Here is a 19,824-nt window from a genome sequence, read left to right as displayed (position 1 = left end):
TGGGTCATTTGTGTGTGAGAAATATGCTGCTGCTATGTATGCATGTGAGTGCATGCACAGTTTTTGGTGCTGATTAAAGGCAGTCAGGCCTCAGTGATCAGGCCTTCTGCTCGCACTTCGAATGCCAAACACAACCGAGGATTCCCAGTGCAGCCAAGCATAGAGTCTGCAATGCTAGACCACACTGGACAACCTTAAAGGACTGCAGCTGTGTGCATGTTTTTCATCTTTTTATTCTCCTTTATGCTCTTCACAGACAACATAAAGTTATATAGATGGGGAAAAAAAGTTTTCAAAAAGCCACTTTTTCTCCATCTTCCAATTTTCGGCATCTAAACAAAGCACTACTGAGTGTGCGAGTCTTAGTCTTTATGTATTCCTTCCTAAGCTTTAACTCTGATTTGTCAAGCAAACTTTTAAGCCATTCATGCTGTACGAGCAAAAGTTAGACTATGGGAGTTTCGACGCCACAATTCATCACCCTGACATTTAAAGGAAACGTCTGTTCCAAGAACTTGGTCAATATTAATGTTTTTGTGTTGCAAGTTCTTGCAGACTTATTGAGCCATCACAATAATATCATGATAAGATGCATGATGCAACACCTATTTCAAAATCATTCGTGCAGCCCTTTCTTTTTTTTTTCAGCATAGCCCCATAATGCTGTCTTTTATTAATCCCAGATTTGTGTGCCAGGAAGTGTTTGCACTGCCAAAAATGTTAAACGCCACTTCCCTCAAAACAGAGGTGTCTCTGTGTGCCTTTCTCTCAGCCTCTCCTCTTCTAGAGGCTTGAGTGAAGTGCCACTTATACCAGGACAAAGAATCCAACCTTTAAAGGTTGAGGGATATTGCAGAGATGACCTTTCTTACAATTACACACACTCACTACACACACACACACACACACACACGCACAAATATGCATGGAAGGTTGGGGGTGCAGTGTGAAGATGAGCAAAGTAAAATGGCAGACAGCAATGTCCAACAAGATTACTGTACTCATCATCCACAGATTTCCAACCTCCACCAATTCATTTCCTTCCGCCTCTGTCTGTTCAAATGGATGGCACCAGACATTTGTCAAGGTGAAGGTAGAGCGCCCCATGCCTCGCAATACAACCAACCAATTTTTCCATTCTTCCGCTCTGCTAGTCTTTTGCTATTAAGTGTTCAATTTCAGCACCTGGAGGTGATGCCAAAGAGCAAAGCCTCCAGGAATGTTAGAGAAATCTCACTGATTAATGCAACACCCCTGCACTCACTCCTGCCTGTTTCTAGTGGCTTTGTACTGCTGTTGATGCAAATGCCTACAGTGATGTGCACTGTGCTGATACTTGTGTTGCACAAAAATCTGTTTTGTTTTGTCCTGTCCATCTGATACATTAATTTCATAAACACGTAAACAGGACAGCTGATTCCCTAAATTGAGTTAGAAATTAATTATGCAGTGTGACGCTGCAATATTTTTCTTGTGTATGTGTGTGTGGATTTAGTATTATCAGATGTCAATACAATATGGCAGAAAAGCTCTCCAGTGAGCATGTGATAAATATGAATTAATAGAATAATAGCAGCATTCAGACAATAGAACAATAATGATAATAATAAGAAGAAGATATTAAAGAAATTTCCACTTTTCAGACTATTTATTTTCATTCTTGGTGAATTGCAATTTCCTGGTCAAAGAGCCTCACTCGTTGCTATGCATGTGTGTGTCAGTGGGGGTGGGCTGAGGATGACAGCTCAGTGCCAGAGGTAATTTAGGTGTATTGTATTGATGAGACCTCAAATCTAATGAGCTTTAGCCAATTAATCCATCGATTTACATGTAAATGACTCCTGAAAGGTTACTGGCTGTGGCTGCCATCTGCATGTACTTACCATGCTAATGTTGTGCTGAGTGACACTCAACACGAATGCAGAAATTTAGGAGCTGAGAGACTAAAAGTGTCTCAGGGAGAGAGAGAGACATGACTGCTTGATCTTTGATAGATTGCGCCACATCCCATTATCTGCAAAATAGGGTGTTAATTGCAATGCCATACATCAACTGTGGGTGCACACACCTTTTAATTACGAAACAAACATCTTTGATCTGTCAATCTCCCACTAGACCCCTGCACATGAGGAGTTTTTTTAATGTAGGTTCAATATTTTTTTTACTTCATTGATATTCATAATTTGGTAAAAAAAAAAAAAAAAAAAAGGTAGTTATTTGAGTTTTTGTGTTTCATTACTGTCTCAAAAGCTAGAAATAGTCATAAAATTTATAATGATAAGAAATAATCTTACCTTTCTGTACTCTGTAATATCTGTGATCATGAAAGTGTCATTTGGGTGTGACATGATAAACAATTATTCTGCATTCCTCTCTTGCAAACCTATTCTAGTTTTACAGTAATTGATATTCCAAGTATCAGTTTTAAGTTTCCTTTAAGTGTGAAGAATAGCTCATCCTAGCTGTGCTCTTCCCGAGTCTTGCTATCAACTAGCATACTGGCTGAGGTTCAGCTTTAATTACGAATGTGCTCAGCTTAACTGAGATACTCAGTAAATTGTCCCCAGGTGGGGAAAGAATAGGCTCTATCGTCATTTCTCATAACTGCAGTTGAGCTAATTATGATGGTGAGTGTGTGCAAGCGGCTTGTGCTGGCAAAGCCTTTTCTGTCATCTGTGTATGTTTAGGGCCACTTGAGAGTGGAAGCTTCTACGTGCATTTGTATGTGTATGCTTTGGTGTACACTGTGTGTGTGTATGTCTGTGTATATGTTTATGTATATCTGTTTGGAGTTGTGTGTGCGAGTAGATATGATGCTTTGAAGCACTTTTTCTGTGTGTGTGTGTGTGTGTGTGTGTGTGTGTGTGTGGGTGGGTGTGTTTGTACATTCAAGCATGGCGAGACTACAATTGGCACATGCTAAAACACGAAACTTCCAAAGCCAACAGTTCTGTTAAGTGAGATGTGCTGTGTTATAATGATGCCATCTATCATTCCTTTCATCTCTCCATTCCTTTATCCCCTCACTCCTCCATCACTGTCTCTGTGGCCTCATTAATTTAGCCCGGACTATTTATGGGCCTATAAAAACAATAAGGAAAGAGAGTAAGGGTTTTACTGGCAAAAAAAGATACTTCCAAAGCATGGGAAAGATGAGGAAGCCTGTCAAATTAGATGGAGCATACCACATAATTTTCAGTTAATTGCACTTGACCCTTAACATCTGGTTAACATTGGACAATGGTTACAAATACCCAGTATTCATTTGAAAAATTAAAAGTACTTAAGTCAATATTTCATACAAAAACTAAAATAAATAAATAAATGGGAATTTACTCTGGCTATGCAGACAGATTTTTAGAAAACCAAACACAGGCTACAATGCAATAAGTTGAGGTTAGAATTCATTAATATTGAAGGTAGCATTGTAGGACAATTAGAGCACATTCTTAAACTTTCACAAACTGTTGAACTGTAAACTTCATATCAATTTTAATATGAGCAGCCATGCCTCAGGTGGTAGAGCAGGTTTTCCTGACATTAGTGGTTTGATCCATGACACTCCACTCAAATGTCTTTGGTCAAAACCCTCTACCCCAAATAGCTCATGATGGCAGGAAAGCTCAATCATCTTTAGCATGTCCGTGAAACAAAGTAATTGAGAAGCTATTTTTTACTGTTTGTAAAAAGCACATATTTAAATTGTGTTATTGTGGTAATTTTTGTATGTTTACCCTTACATATACAAGTTTGTACTGGGTGCACTTACTTCACCTCTGTCACAAGTATGGTGTAAGTTTAACATGCTATAATTTGTCTTTAGAAGCTGATGCCTCACTTTGTATATTTGCAGCACCCATAACCATATCTACCCAATAGGCCTCTATTGTTTCTTCATGCCTCAAGTTGAATAAACTTCAGCAGTGAGATGTAGAACATCTACAGCAGCCTTATCTCTGTTATCCAGCTGAAAAAATAAAGCATTGTTCCAAGAGAACTGTCAACAACAACAGATAGACAAAAGTCTGGTACTGTGCTTCTTGATGATGCCAATCTGGAATTGTGTGATCAAAATAAACGACATTAGTGTGCGAGTAAGACAGTGTTTAAAATACATGTGGGTTTTTGATTACATGAACATGACTGTTGCTTATTTTTATTTGTAATCTGTCAGTGGAAAGCTGATTGACAGCTGAATTAAATTTGTATTATAACTCACTGTTAAAAACACAGTATGATCAGAATTAGATTTGTGGGGACAAAAATAAGGTCATAGTTAGCCTGGCTGACAACTGTGCAGTTATTCCTTACCCATACCCTGTAGTCCTGGGAATGTTCTCCCTACCATTTGAGGTCCAGTGACTTTAAACTGCAAGACTTTCTGTCAGCCAGTGAACCTGGGTAACCTGTAGTGACTAACAATGAAGTGTAAAATGCACTAAAGATTAGTCTGTGAGGGGTTGTAACATGCTTGCTGGGTCTTTTAAAGCTTAAAAAAATGGGCTTACATGAGAATACATAGAACTCAAGGTAACCCTAACAGGAGGCCGCTCACATGTACTGTTGTCAGATACACTGGAAGGATGATTTTATGTTTGCTTAAGCAGTAGAGTACTCTGAAGGTTTGAAAGAAGATCTGAGAATATCATCATAACTCGGAAAATCTCTTGTCGGTGCAACTAATCAGTTATCTAAAAAGAAATAAAGAGTGTGATGAGTTCAGGAGATAACGTGTAAAGATCCTGAAGTTGTTTTCACATTTCTATGCATTCTGCATCTGCCTGACATGACAATCGTTCACCAAGTTTCTTTTTAATGATGGACTACCGTGAGTAGCTGTTATTGGGAAGAGTGGGGTTATCACCCTGCTGTAGAGTGAAATACCATGTGCTCGCCCAGCAGGATAACATTCCTGCTGGCCCCATGATTTCCTCAGGTCATTCATGCAGTTCTCATCCCCACTGTAATGGCATTGTACTGGGGCTCAGCTGCCCCACTAGGCCCCCCACGTTTCCCCCTTTGGCCTCCCTGACAGCACTGCCCTTCAGCTGCCTGTCAGCCACACCAAGTCCACGATGGTTGATGGGAGCTCAATGGGAGAATGGGGTCAAGGATGGGGTTAATATAGCTTTTAGTTAGCTTGAATTATTTTTTATTCATTTTTTTTTCACCACAAGTATGACTTTCATAAGTTTCTGGCAAAATTTGAATTGCTTATCACAAGTGCATATTTTAGATTTCCTCATATGAGGCGTGAAGTATAATTCATAAACTAAAAATTGAGGGGAAAAGTTAGTGGCAAAGAAGAAAATCAATTGCCTTAAACTACACTTCGCTCTCGATTTGTCTCTTGATTTCATCTCTGTCTCAGCTTAACATGAAATATATGTATTAAAGTGGCAGGCACATAACAAAGGAAATCCAAACCGCCTGCTATTTTCTGAGTTAAATGCTATTTGATCCCTTTACATACAAAAGATAATTTCATGACGTTGCCTGAGCAAAGCAGAAGAATTCACAGCATCTGCTGCATTGACAAAGTGGATGTGTGGAGTGAAAGCAGAGCAAGAAGAACAACATCTGCCACTACTTATAAATTCAACGAGTATGCGTCACACATCTTTTCTCAAAGATTCTCCCTTTTTTCCGGCATTGTGTGTGTGCAAAGATGGCTGTTCATCATTATTCAAGGACAGAGCTGATTAAAGGTGATTAAGCCCTTCCCATCCATCACTCTCGCCTTTCAGCCTGTCACTAGCCCCAGTATTAAGGGGGGACACCAGCGTATTTATGCATGATTGTCTCTGTGTGTGTGAAACGGGGGAAACAGACAATGTCCATCCAGCTATGTGTTTTCCTAAATATTTGCCATTACCCTAATTGCAGACCATTTCTCAAGTAGAAAGAAACAATATACATGGTTCCTTAATAATGTTGCTTAATGCTAAAATAATACACAAAAGGATTCAAATTGTGGTTTCAGCTTAAATGGCCCATGGAAGCACATTCTTTACAAGACTCTTTAGCAACCCTATGATGAATGTCCTCTTTCTCCCTTGATGAATGATGCCAGTGAGAACCTTTCTGGCTCCTGCCATTCCTCATAATAACAACTTTAAGTAATGCTAACTAATATCTTTAAGAAGGGAAATTTTCAGGAGGAAGGATTAATTAATTGATTTACTGTTGTGGTTTCTGGTTCCTATGGAAAATACAAGAGAATTAGTAATGCCGTCAATTAAATGTTCCACAAACAGTATAGACTGTGGGAAAAGAGGAGCTTAACTAAGTTGATGCTGTCCTTGGCAGATTGTCATTGTATTCATTAATTTCACATAAGGCACTTGGGATAAGACCTTAAAACTGGATTTCTTTGTGTCTGCAACATGTAACTGTTCCCATGGCAGGTAAAGCTTCTGAAACGGTTTTTAGACTATCATGACGTACTATAAGTCTTGAGCTTTTTGAGATAGAGTGAGGGACGTTTTACACAGTGTGAAGTTCATTGTTGATTGTGTATATGCATTCATGTACAATATGTTTGTGTCACTAGATTGTATTTGTAGGGATGCAAAAATGACATAAGTGGTGTCTGGAAATGTTGTATTTCTTGTCTCAGTTGCCAGTTCCATCAGCGTGACTAACTGGCGACACAATATACATGATTGAGTTTATCAGTTAGTGTGCAAGGTTTGTATGAGTGCCTGTAAGAATGTAGGATCCAGAGCAGAGCATATTTTGTAATTGTCATTTAACATTTGTGTCCCACTGCAATGTGCTGGAGCTTCACAATCTCCCACTAACATTAGCTCTGCAGGGCGCCACACTAGAAATACACTTTTGCTGAACCTGCACTTCTCCAAGTATCTCAGCCTCACTATCACCAAACATCATCTTCTCTGCATCCCAAGGGCACAGAAAGTCACCGAAACAAAAGTTTGGGAAGGCATGATTGTGTCAGTTCTGAATAAATGAAGGTGAAAAGCATTTCAGATTTTTGATTTATTAGCATTGTTTAGGATAACTCTTTAGTCATGGATACTTTTATAACCATATAAAGCACACATTAATTACATTTAATATAATAATGCTCTATGATACAGCTTACAGTTTTTTCAGTAATCTATGGCTCCGCCTTGGTAATTAAGTCCACATTCCCCATGAACCTACCAGGTATTGCAGCTATATGACAATGATATCAGTTAAAATATGCTAGTGTAGCTCTTCTTTCATATTTATAAACTGCATATATTGTTCCTCATCCTAAACAGTCTTTGCATGTTTAATAATTAAGGTTTTGCCATTATTTCAATTGATCTTAATTTGTTTCCAGTGCATTGTTTCACAGGGCTTTTATTCATTCCCACAGCAACTGTGGTGGTGTGCGGTTTATCTGTGTGCGTGTTCAAGGAGTTTGTTTTAAATGGACTCATGTGAATTCTATCTATGAGTCAGTGCTGACTCATTATCCCAAACCCACTTTCCACACAACATCTTGTTTACACACTCAGCAGGATTTTGTGCCTGTCTTTGTATGTTTGGGCATGTGCCTTTAATTTGATTAAAGCGGGTGTGCGCTCATCTGAATACACATGCGCTCATAGGTATTAAATGTCACACACAGTAACACATAGGATGGTGTGTAATCACATGTGAAAATAATTACAAATGTGTAAAAATAAGCATTACTCGCTGACATTAACTCACCTTACATGTCTGTACGCTGCGCCAGCCGAGGGTGATGGGAGACTGAGAGTAGGGGCAGAGAGAAGAGCTGGGAAGAAGAGGGTAAGACGAGAGTCCTGATGTGTATTTTGATCGTGCCAGGATGTCTGGCCCTGTCTGTGGTTCACCTGCGCTGGTCTGTCACTCACACAAGCCCACACACGCACGCGTAACCTCATAACACTGATAGGAATAGGCAAAGCATAACATACACACATCTCAATCAAAAGTTTCTGTTTCATAGGAAGGTTTTAGAGAGGTTTCTCCTCATTCTGTCTCTCTGTCTTTCTCTCTGTGTGACCCAGTAACCATTGCCCATGAGTTTTTCTCTCTGCCTCCCTCCCGCCGTCTCTCTCTCTCTCCTCTTTCTTAGCAGCAACACATGGTGGGACACCCGTGGTGAGGTGTGTCATTTGAGGAGTGATTTAGTGCTGTTCTACCCCAACCACTGCTGAGCCACCTGCCCCAGGAATCCTGCTCTATACACACACAGAGACACACATTTACACACAGATGCAAGCATATGATGGACACATACTAACAAAGTGGTTAAGCACTACCAAAACCTCTAAATGCTCTGGTCTCTACAGCCTGATTAGACCCCATTGTGCTATTTTCACAAATTCTTACACACCAGCTCTGAGTGGATCATGAACTGAGGCATTCTTCTGTATATTCCCCATTTTTTACTAGCTAATTAATCTTTTACAAGGGGACCTGTAAGTGGCCACTGTCCAGTTTCAAAGATGTTGAAACACTGTTCACTAATTATATGGCAACAATTTATTCAAGCTCCTCTAAAAGTAATCCAAAATATGTAACAGCATTTGTACATTATTTCCTTGAGGAGATGTGTTTTTCCATTACAGCAGTATAATACAGTTACTGGCTGTAATGGACAGCATTAAAAAAGCTTGATTTTGCACATTGTATATAATGGAATAAAGCATAAAACAACACTAATCTGAATGGTCAACACTGTAAGTAGAATGGGCTTCAATGTTGGTATAAAGCTGAGATTTTCATTATTATTATGTTTATATGAAACCTTGATTAAATTGCCTGTTATATTCCCTGCTACATATGGGGGAATCTTATTGGCCCCCTCACGCCTGCACTGTACAAATACATTCTGACCTTCCTGTCTTTGTCAGAAATTTGTTCTGTTGTTCACTTTCAAGGTGAGAACTAATGAGGTACGTGCAACATATCTGATTTAATGTGATTTTTGAGATAACATTGCAATGCACTAGGGTAATTAAGTCTTTAAAATCAGGTGCATCCTAGCTTTAGATGAAGGACCTTTTTTTTTTTTTTACCATTTCTAAACTCTTGAAAACAACAGTTTTCTACTCAATTTAAATTTCAACACATATGGATGTTTATTTTCCTTCCAAAGTCCAAGACATGGCAAAACACACTCTTAGGAAGCATGATCTAAGAAGGCTCTCACTGAAGCCCAAGTGAAAAAACATTTTTAGCTTTACACAGTGGAAACTCAAAGTGGATACAATTGCTTGAATTATATCCCTGTTTTTACAGTAGTTTATGTTGTTTCCCTTAGTAACAAATGAAAACCAGATGTTGGGGTGTCAGATTACAGAACGCCAGTGTTGTGGCTATTTGTTTTCAGAATGAAAGACTGCATAATTGACACATTATTAAAACAAGAAAGAGTGAATCGACACTAAGTGCTGATCAGATTTTAAACTTATATGTGTTAACTCGGCAATAAAGCATATCAAAACTGAGAAAGCAACCCCCAGGATTTACCAGTTTCCAATAAATATTTCTCTCTTCTATTTAAATTGTTTCCCAACAACCCCTCGTCAGTACTGGTTACATAGATCCCATTGAGAGTAACACTGTGGGCTATATGAAAACCAGAGTGTCATATTGTCTGAAGTGAAAGGAGCCCGGGGGCTCTTTAGCATATGGCAGCAGCTACATTCTGAGGCTTGTGCCTGAGGTGCCTGTCAGCATAGTCATATGCGATGTGTGTTTATGTGCGTGTTAGTATGCATCTGTCTGCATGTTTCCTTCAGCTGTTCTCAGGTGTTCTGGCAATAAAGTGTTCTTTACTCTAATTCCCCACACACGCACCTCAGCAGGCAGAGTAACATGTCCCCGACTGAGGCTCAGTGTCAGCAATCACATGGATGCCTATTAATCTGAATTACAGTACTGAGGGGACTTTAAACTGGAGTGAGAACGCATGAGCCATATTTATAAGACATCAAATAAATATAGATATAGATGTAATGTTGGGGAAGCCTTTAAAATAAAATTTGTATCATCATTAATTTTAAACAAGGAGAAAATATTTGAATTACATTTAAACAGAATGCCTTTTTGTAATCACTTCCAGTACACAGTGTGATAGTGTAATATGCATCATTATTGTAGTATTTCAATATTGTAGTCTTGTGGGCAGGCAATCATCACATCAATTACTACTAGTTGTTAAAGTATTGCCGACTGAGTTCATTCGGTGAAGTGGGTCACTGTCATTGCACTTTCATTGTGTGTGTGTGTGTGTGTGTGTCCAGCAGCAGTGCAGCTGACCTATTTTCTTTTAAAGAAAAGAGCATGTCCTCTGCAGCACTGGTCAATAAAACTGCCCTGTTGGAGCTTAACTCTAAAAACAGGGGGGGACAAGCAAGGATTTTTTTTCCCCCTATACACACACACACACACGCACACACACACACACACAAACACACACACAAACACACACACGCATACACACACACACGCACCCAAGCAGACATGCAAATATGAGCACATTTCCTCATTTTATTGAAAACTGCACTACAACTTGAGTATGTTTTTCAGTTTTCCCATTATCCATTCTTTGTTATACTCTTTATCTGTCTGCATCTTAAAAAATATTTTTCTTTCCTGTTAAGAACCCCCAATACGCATAAAACATACAAAAAAAATATCGTTCATTAAAAACAGTTTCCGTTTCTCGTATTCGCTCTTACAGTAAATGATTTCAAATGATAAATATGTTTGGCTTTGAAGTATTTCTTCAGAGAATAACAGCGACACAGAATGCTTGACATGCACTTAAAGAGAGGATGTTGTGAGTTTCATCATCTCGAATAATGGATTGCTTATGCTCAGTACTGTTATTATGAAGTTTTTTTCAATAGCGATAATAAAAAAAAAACTTTCTGGAAAAATAAACTAGAAAATAAAGCAAGAGATGGGAATCTGTCAACTACAGATCAGTTTCTCATAAACAAGCTTGCAAATAGTAATGCAGTTGCCATTTGTTACTACTGCCATAAATGGGTTTAGGGTACTATAGCCTGGCCAGCTAAATCAACAAGATGACGACATGTGTACATGACTGGTTATCGCTAGTGTTAACAGAAGCACAATAGCCCTGTAAAGCATGAGGGGAGACAAATGGGTTTAAATGCTGATTGGGTTGACTGCTGTGTTGCCAGGGACTGTAAAAGTGGAATGTCTATGTATGTGTGTGCACTTGCATTTGGGCAAGTGCGAGGGCAATAAGAGGCCAATGTCTTCTTCAAACACAGTGACTGCATACAAACAGATAAACACCCCACATGTGTTGAATTTAAAAACAAGGACTGTTTTTTTTTTCTTGTGTAGTGGATAAAGGCAGAAAAGTTAATATGATGATAAAGAGTATGATATCTAGAAATGAGTTACTCGCTTTTTATTGACAAGCAACATTTCCGCAGACATCAGGACAATGAAAAAAAAGGGCTTATGTAAAGTGTAGAAATTTCTTCATGGGATCATTAATATAAGACCTAGAATCCATCTGTTAAATGTACACACTTAGTAAGTACACACTTTTTATTATTTGCAGCGAGCAAACTCAGTGATGTAGCATGCAGTTAAATAAATGGTGCACTGACTATAACCTGTATCATAAACGTTTAAACAAGAATTGAATCCAGGTTTTGGGGGGACGCTCAGCACTTTAGCAAAAGTCAACCACTCAGAAATATTTTGAAAAGGTTTTCTAGAAACAAGCATTAACTATAAAGTAAAATGCCTATATTGTTTGGTAAATGCTCATAAAATGAGTACAAAGAGGTAAAAAAAAAAGGGGGGGAGTAATTTGCTAATAACATTGTTACCCTAAGTTGTTCAACTGATATCTGTCCACTCATTTTCAGTAATTAGGGAAGGTGAAATCATTTGTGTCTTTGGAATGAGGTTAACCATAATTCATTGTTTATTGATATATAACAAGCATTTCCTTCCTTTAATGCTAGAGATGGAAAATTTAGTCCCCAGAGTCTATGTCTCTCACACTTTTATGCCTCGTAGTATGTGTGGCAGGTACAAATTAAAATCCTGAGCCAGTTGCAGAATAGAGACATCGGAAAAATTTTTCTTGGTAGAAAAACCAAAGTATATAGCAACGAAAAAAAAAAGGTGGTATATACTTTCTCCACTATCACTCCATCAAGTGCAAGGTTAAACTTCTGCCTCCTTACAGTCACATCACCCCTTTATTATTGAAATTAACATAACCTCACTGTGTGGGTGGGTGGGTGTGTAGGGGTGTGGGTGTGTGGGGGTACGTGTGTGTATGTTTCTGAAGTTTGTTCCGGCTGGTGTGCCGGTTGCCCTGGATTTTCTTACTGACCTGGCTAATCTCTGGAGTGTGGAGTGTGTAGGAAACAGTTATTGCATCCTTGATGGATACAGCAGGGAGTTGATCCATGCCTCTGCATGTGTGGGGTTAGTAGAGTCCTTGCCCTGTTTTGTCCCAGTTTATTGTCCTTCACAGCAGCTTTGCACACATACATACGCACACATGCTATTTTAATAAAAGTGCCCTTGTCAAATCAAATGCAATGTGGAGTAATGTGACTTAGAGTAGCTTTCATTGTATTTGCTAATAATAAAATGGAAAAAATAAATTAGCAAGACATTTTAAATTCCTGATGATGGGGAGATTTTTTTGACCTATGTAATTTGCGCAGATACAAACAACAAAAATGTGAAATTTACTATAAATATGAGATTCAAAACATGTCGTGTTTTCATCTCAGTGCTTTTCTGATTTAAAAATGCTACGCTGATTTCACCGTGTAGCATCTCAGTAAACAATATATTCTAATTGGCATCTGTTCTGTTGATTTTGATCATTTTCTCTCAAACTGAAGCTTTTGTGAATATGAAAGGGAGGGGGGGGGGGGGGAGCTTGAGTTTCCTCTTTTTATTAAATCAAGAAGATTAGACTGATATATGAAGGCCGATACTTGCTCCAATTAAAATCTAATATAGTGCAGTTAGCACACTGCTTGTTTTATGATTACATTACACTAATTAACATGATTTTAATTTGCTGGAATTAATGAAGTTTAATTTCAAAGGCTACATCTGGTGAATCTGCTTTTAGAAAACACAAAGAATGATCCGTTACTTCACATAAACCCTGTATCATATAATTTGCTTTTATATATATTTAAAACAAACACATATAGTATTTGGTTTGTTACTATGATGATGTGCCTTTGAGTATCTAACTTCAAAAATATATGCTTTTTTTGCTTGTGTATCAAAGTATCAGTAGTATAAACTGTCCTCCTCCTCTTCATCCTTTCTTCAACTCATCCTATCCTCCTCCTCCTCTTCCTCCTTTCATCCTCCTCTATTTCCTTTGGTCCTCCACTTACCCTCTCATCAGGCTGCTTTATTATGCAAATCATTGTTGGACCGCATCACTTAATTAAGCTTTACTATGCCAGTTTGCGTGTGAAATCTAACACACATGTACAAAGCACACTCTCAGGCACAATAACACATACTCATCCTAACTTTTAAACAAACATTAAAGGAACTGGGAGGTTTAATGATTGGTATTCGGAGTCTGAAATCATGCTCACAAACACACAAGCGGTCCCTCTGTGCAGCAAAAGCACCTCTTTGAGTGAGTGCAGATAAAAAGACTTGAATAGCAGGGTTTTCCCAAGTCATTAGCCTGCAGTTAGTATCTATACTCCAATCTGGCCCTCCGCTGCTCACCTTGCAATGCCAACTGCTTCATTCCTATTGCTCCTAAAAGTGCTACTTATGAGATTGTGGTGGCAAAACTAAATAGCATGGTCTGAAACTGATGTAGCATGTATAGGTGCTCTTGACAGAGCTAGCTCATTAATTAATATTAGTGAGGAATTTGAACTTAGTCTTAATTAAATACAGCAATACCAAAGTTTTTCGATACAGATTGGTTTATTTACTGGTATTAAAAAGTAGCAAACAAAAAAATATATATTTATAGTTTAAATCTAGCAAAAAAAAGAAAGAAAAAATAAGAAACTGTAATAAACTTGTTGTCACTTCTACATCCCCTCTTCTTCTTGCAAGCTATGTGCAAACAAGTGACCCAAACAAAAACAGTAAAAGGATCAAAAAATATGACCCTGAAAGTTTAGAGTCTAATAAAACCCTTCTTGTTATTCAATTGGCTTCAGTAGCTTTCATCCCATTTACAAAAAACAAAAAACAAACCTGAATTGGAGGCACTGTTAAAATGAATTCTTGCTCCTGACCTTCTGGAGGCTTGAAAATGCAGAGAATAACTTCTGCATTGGTCGACAATACTGACTACTGACATCTGAATATATTCTCACATGTCCCTGTAGTGATTAGCAGGGTAAATGACATGATAATTGAACATAAAGAGATAAAAATGTGTAGTGATTTGCCTTGAGACACAGCCTATCAATTCTGATGATTGTTTTCATTTATATTTCTGACAAAATTAATTTGGTCTATTGGGTTACAGACATATTAACTTCAGCAAATTGTTTGCAATTCAGCGCACTGGATATCCATGTTACTCTGTATATCAGAATACTGAGTTATATATTCATAAATTAGTTTTTCTTACCTCAATAAGACTTTCTAGGGTATATTTTGCAGGTTTTTTTAAGGTAATAAAAATGGCAATATTAGTGTATTATAGCCGCTTATATCTAACATTTCATGCCAAACTGAAGTGCATTGAAAAAACTTAAGATGGGAGATCATAAAATAACAGCAAAACTGCACTTTGAATATTAAAAAAAAAACATGTGTATTTTTATGCGTTAGTCAACAGTTTGCTTAACATGTTTCTACATCAACCCCATTATTAGGAAGACAAAAAAATCCCACCAAAATATGCCACCCTTTCATAAAAGACTTTGACCTTTCTGAGATTTCTGTAACTTGTTACTGGTTCTGCCTGAAGCAGGATTTCATGGCAGGGGGCAAGATGTTTACTGTTGCCATGTCTCCAGTAACATTACAAGTGGCTCCGGATAAGACCGCCAGCCAAATGCCTAAGCTGTCAAAGTAAATAACTTTTCCATTTCAAAGAGAGCTATTCCAATTAAGGAAAGAAAGTTGGAGCAAAAGAATGAGAGGGAAAAGCCGCAGAAAAGAACTCAAGGAGGGAGTGCAAGATGAAGGGAAGCGGACATGGAGGGAAATGGAAGAGGAGGAGAGAAAGAGTGAAAGTCATTGCAATCTTATTGGAGTGAAAAAGAGAGGTGGTTTGGAAACAGGAAATCAATTGTTGGGCCTGCGTTTTGGTTTGGCTCTGTTTGCAGCTTGACTTAACCTTGAAGTGTGTGAATGGGAGAAAGCACTATGCTGGGATCAAGACTGAAGCATGATGCAATGATAGGGAGTCAAGGGCAGAGCACTTTCCCACTTTCCCACTGTAAATTGATTGTTGTAAATTGTATCAATTTGCAAGTTATCTTCAGGGGTTAAGACACTGATCATGTGACAAGTAACATTCTGAATGTCATCACATTTTGATAAAATTATCACAAGGTAGTTTAATAAAATGAGCTTAATATCTTTTAATAGTGTAGTGATTTGGATTTTCCCAGTTCTTTACCTTGTAGCTGAGTTTTGGCGACCTTTCACACACAGACTGCAGGTGCCACTTGAAAGCTGTATATCACAGATTTTCTACTTAAAAAAAAGGGAAACAGCATCAGCGTAACAGGATTTTTCTTCCCCTTGAGTTCCTTTAATGGAAGATGATAAAGACATTGAACGGAAGTCTTGTACGAAATGAGACCTTCCATCCTAAACAGCAGTCAAAGCATGTAGAATTGTTGAAGTACTGGACTGGACACCAAATTATAATAATGATCACTACTGGTAATGGTCACTACTAGTAAAAAAAAATCAAGGAACTAGATCCACAATCCAAAGACATGTAGTTAGTGGGAATAGGTTAAATGGAAATTCTTAATTGCCCATAGGTGTGACTGTGGAAGTGAATGTGAGTGTGAATGGTTGTCTGTGTCTATGTGTTAGCCCTATGACAGACTGGTGACTTGTCTGGGGTGTAGCGGAAGTGGATGGATGGATGATGGCTAGACCATCTAGTACAGCAGTCCCCAACCTTTTTTCACGGACCAGTTTATGTCCGGCAATGTTTTCACGGACCGGCCTTGTGGATAAATACAACAAAATGAAACCAATGATCTAGCACTTATGCTAATTATTGGAAAGGAAGCCCCTTCTTGTTTGCAGTGGTCATGGATATGTTGATAAATGAGGTCAGGCAGGAGACTCCATGGACTGTGATGTTCGCAGACAACACTATGACCTATAGTGAGTGTGAAGCGCAGGTGAAAGAGAACCTGAACAGGTGGAGGTATGCTCTGGAATGAAAGTCAGTAGAAGTAATGCAGAAAGCATGTGTTTGAATGAGATGAAGAGTGGTGAACAGTGAAGATCCAAGAAGTAGAGGTATTAAATGTACAGAAGATGAGATTAGATACCCAATGTCAACCAAATTCAAAGCAATGGACAATACACAAGAAAGGTGAAGAAGAGAGTGGAATAGCTGGAGGTGAGTGTCAGAGGAAGTTTGTGTCAGAAGAACAGCTGCAAGAGTGAAAAGGAAGGTTTACAAGATAATAGTTAGATCTGCTGTGATGTACGGTTTGGAAATGATGGCTTTAACAAAAAGACAGGAGGCTAAATTGTAGGGTAGCTGAGTTAAAGATGTTAAGGTTTTCATTGGAAGAGACCGGGATGGAAAAAATTAGAAATGAACATGTCAGAGGCACAGCTCAGGTTAAGCATTTTGAGACAGAGTTAGACAGGAAAGGCTGAGATGATATATTCGACAAAGGATGCTGAAGATCTAGGCAGGACAAAAAGAGGAAGACCACAGAGAAGATTCATGGATTTAGTGAAGGAGAACATGCAGAGGGTTTGTATTACACAGGAGGATGCTAGGGATAGGGTGAGATGGAGGCAGATGATCCGCTGTGGCGACCCCTAAAGGGACCAGCTGAAACAAGAAGAGGAGTATTGATTGAGCAGAATGCATTCCCAGTTATTTTTCAACCACCATGTCATGTGGCTTCTGCAGCTGTGTATGTGTACACGTGTGTACTTCTGTGCGTGTATAACTGCTGTTTCAAAGTGTGTAAAAGGATTGTTCCATCTGCTGATATGTAGAAAGTAAAAAGACATCATGTTATACCTTTATGTGTGCGTGAGTATTTAAGACCATCAGTTGAACGGCTGTTTATATGGTTAAAGAAATGAGTACTTGTAGGAATAGTGACAGAGCCTTTGCACGCTATTGACTGCGAATAAATAAAAGATAATTAATGGTGGAAAACCTTCATATTTTTCTCTGAATGTCAGTGTAACACTTCCTGATTGGATGAGGAGTTAATCCCCTCGGTACAAATATGATTTTACCATCAGTCTCTTTTAGAGCGGCTTTTTATTCTGGCAGACCTATATTATCCGTTTCCAGCAGTTGTAAAAATATGGTTGTGGTCATGAAAAAAATCTGTACACTGACATATGAAAAATCTCATACTGTAAGTAGAGATTTTGTTCTCTAAGATCCTCTCGGTATCCAATAAGTTTCATAGATGTGTTGAAAAGTCTTCAGTGTTGACTCGCCAGAGTCATTTAGTATGCCCTGCAATGGACTGGCCACCTTTACACGCTATGCCCCGCCTCTGGCCCTGTGATGAATAGGATAATGACACTGTAGCAGTTAAGAAAATGGATAAATGGATGGAAGATGTGAAGTTCATTTAGTAGGTGCAGAGGTTAATAAAGCTACTCAGTAATTTAATTTTAGTTCCACAAATTTATGAAATTTATAAATGAGCTCAAGTACTTAAGATGTGTATTAATCTATAGCTGGAAATAGTCCAAGCTAATTTGCAATGCCTTATTGTGCGAGCAAGCTTTGCTAAAAAACAAAAACAAAAACATGTATATATATACATGCCTTTTTTTTTTCTATTTCTAACATGTATGCAGGGGAAAAAACAACTTGATTTACATTCTCTGGCAATATCCATGCAAAACTCTAAGCTATGATATAAATGACTTGGAAAAAAATCTGCCACATGTGAAAAATAGCTTCTCCTATAAATATGCATGTGTCTGCATAAGTGATTTGTTTCTACCCTTGAGTGAAGTTGGTATAATACGGTACCTAAAAGAAAACAGATCTACTTGGACTTGAGCCCAGTGACTTAGCTGGCCAGTATATATGGTAAATGCATCTTTGTTTGGTGTTATCCAGTGGTGAATTGTTAGTGGCATACATACTCTATCAAAGTCTGCTCATGGCTAGACTAATCAGTCTCTCCCGCTAGTATGAGACTAATGCATTTTAACTCTTGCCCATTATCTATAATTCTCTTTTATATTCCACAATTCTGTTAACCCAGCAATTTCCTCTGCTTCTGTTATACGATTGGCTGTCAGGTGTAATTTCCTGGCGTGTCCTCCAATCAGGGTGGTCTGTTTTCTGTGTGTCAGCAAGTGTTGGGGTTGCTCTTCCATCAGTAGGATCATACTGGGGGTGTTTGAATCAGCTTCACATTATATTACTCTCTCACACAAGCATGCATGTACCCTCTCTTACAGACTACCACATTGTGGAGGAGAGGTAGTATTTAGTGCAGCACAGGGACCTTGGTGTGGCAGTGTCAGTGATGGATATGGCAGTAGGATCAGCAGTCTTGGCTTTTGCAGAAGTGTGTTGTCCACCACTGGGATCTGTCAGATCTGTTCTGCTGAGCCCACACATTCTGCTGGCTGGCTGCTATTGCTGCTAGCTATTTCTTTAATCGCTTGTGTGTGTGTGTGTGTGTGTGTGTGTGTGTGTGTGTGTGTGTGTGTGTGTGTGTGTGTGTGTGTGTGTGTGTGTGTGTGAGTGAGAGAGAGCGAGAGAGAGAGAGAGAGAGACAGAGCGCAAGCTTGTCTGAGTATGTGCACAACACTGGGTTTACAAGGAGCATATATTACAACTGCAATTGGTTATAAATCCAGCAGAAAATAAAAAGGTCATCAAATACACCTTAATGGCCATAAAAAGACAAACACAGTAGCTGTTGGTTTAAACTTTTTCATAAAAAGTGAAAAATGCACAAAATAAACATTTAAACCTGATTACTTCCTTGCCTCGATCTTTCTGCACATGGACTCAGTCTTGGAATACATTATGCTCTTTTTTTCCTTCCAAACAAAGAAGACTTGCAAACTGATATTGTCCTCTGAGACCTTGTTTTTTTACTTTTAATTTATAAGCTGTAAGAGATGAAGAATTAAAAGCAGTACTACGCTAAACAGATGATAAATATCTGTCTTCAAAGAGCTGGTGAAACACATGCCTAAGAGATCCATCCATAAAAGCATGCCATAAAGACACACCTATGAGCTGCCATAAGTAAAAATCGTACTATATTAACATCATATTAGCACATCCCATCTAGACAGCTTATGCACACTTAGCTGAATTGATTTTATAATCACTTTGACTTTGACTTGGATATGTTTAAGAAAATGGATAGATGGATAGGACATTCATACAGTATTCCAATTCTAAGATATAAAATTTCTGCCATTTTTGTGGCAGGAACTGGAGGAATGGTTATAGGAGCTTGAATTTCCAGTTACTGTGGTTCGGCAGTGGAGATACCGCTCATGCTTGGAAATACAGTACTGTTGATGGTGAACTCTAAATGCAGTTGACCATCATGGAAAGAGACAGTTTGTATGCCTAAATGCTTTTTATCTCACTATAACTCTGGATAAGTTGACAGA

At 38.5% G+C, this 19,824-nt stretch overlaps 1 protein-coding gene across 4 annotated transcripts in view; it reads left to right on the top strand.

The window, feature by feature from the left end:
• epha3 (eph receptor A3) overlaps nucleotides 1–19,824 on the top strand; it is a 90,427-nt gene that overhangs the window by 30,152 nt on the left and 40,451 nt on the right. The window lies entirely within an intron of this gene.

This window comes from Aulonocara stuartgranti (genome assembly GCF_965226115.1).
Source record: "Aulonocara stuartgranti genome assembly, chromosome: 16".
Lineage (NCBI taxonomy): Eukaryota > Metazoa > Chordata > Actinopteri > Cichliformes > Cichlidae > Aulonocara > Aulonocara stuartgranti.
Note: the sequence above shows the minus strand (reverse complement) of the source record. Positions and strands in the feature narration are given on the sequence as shown.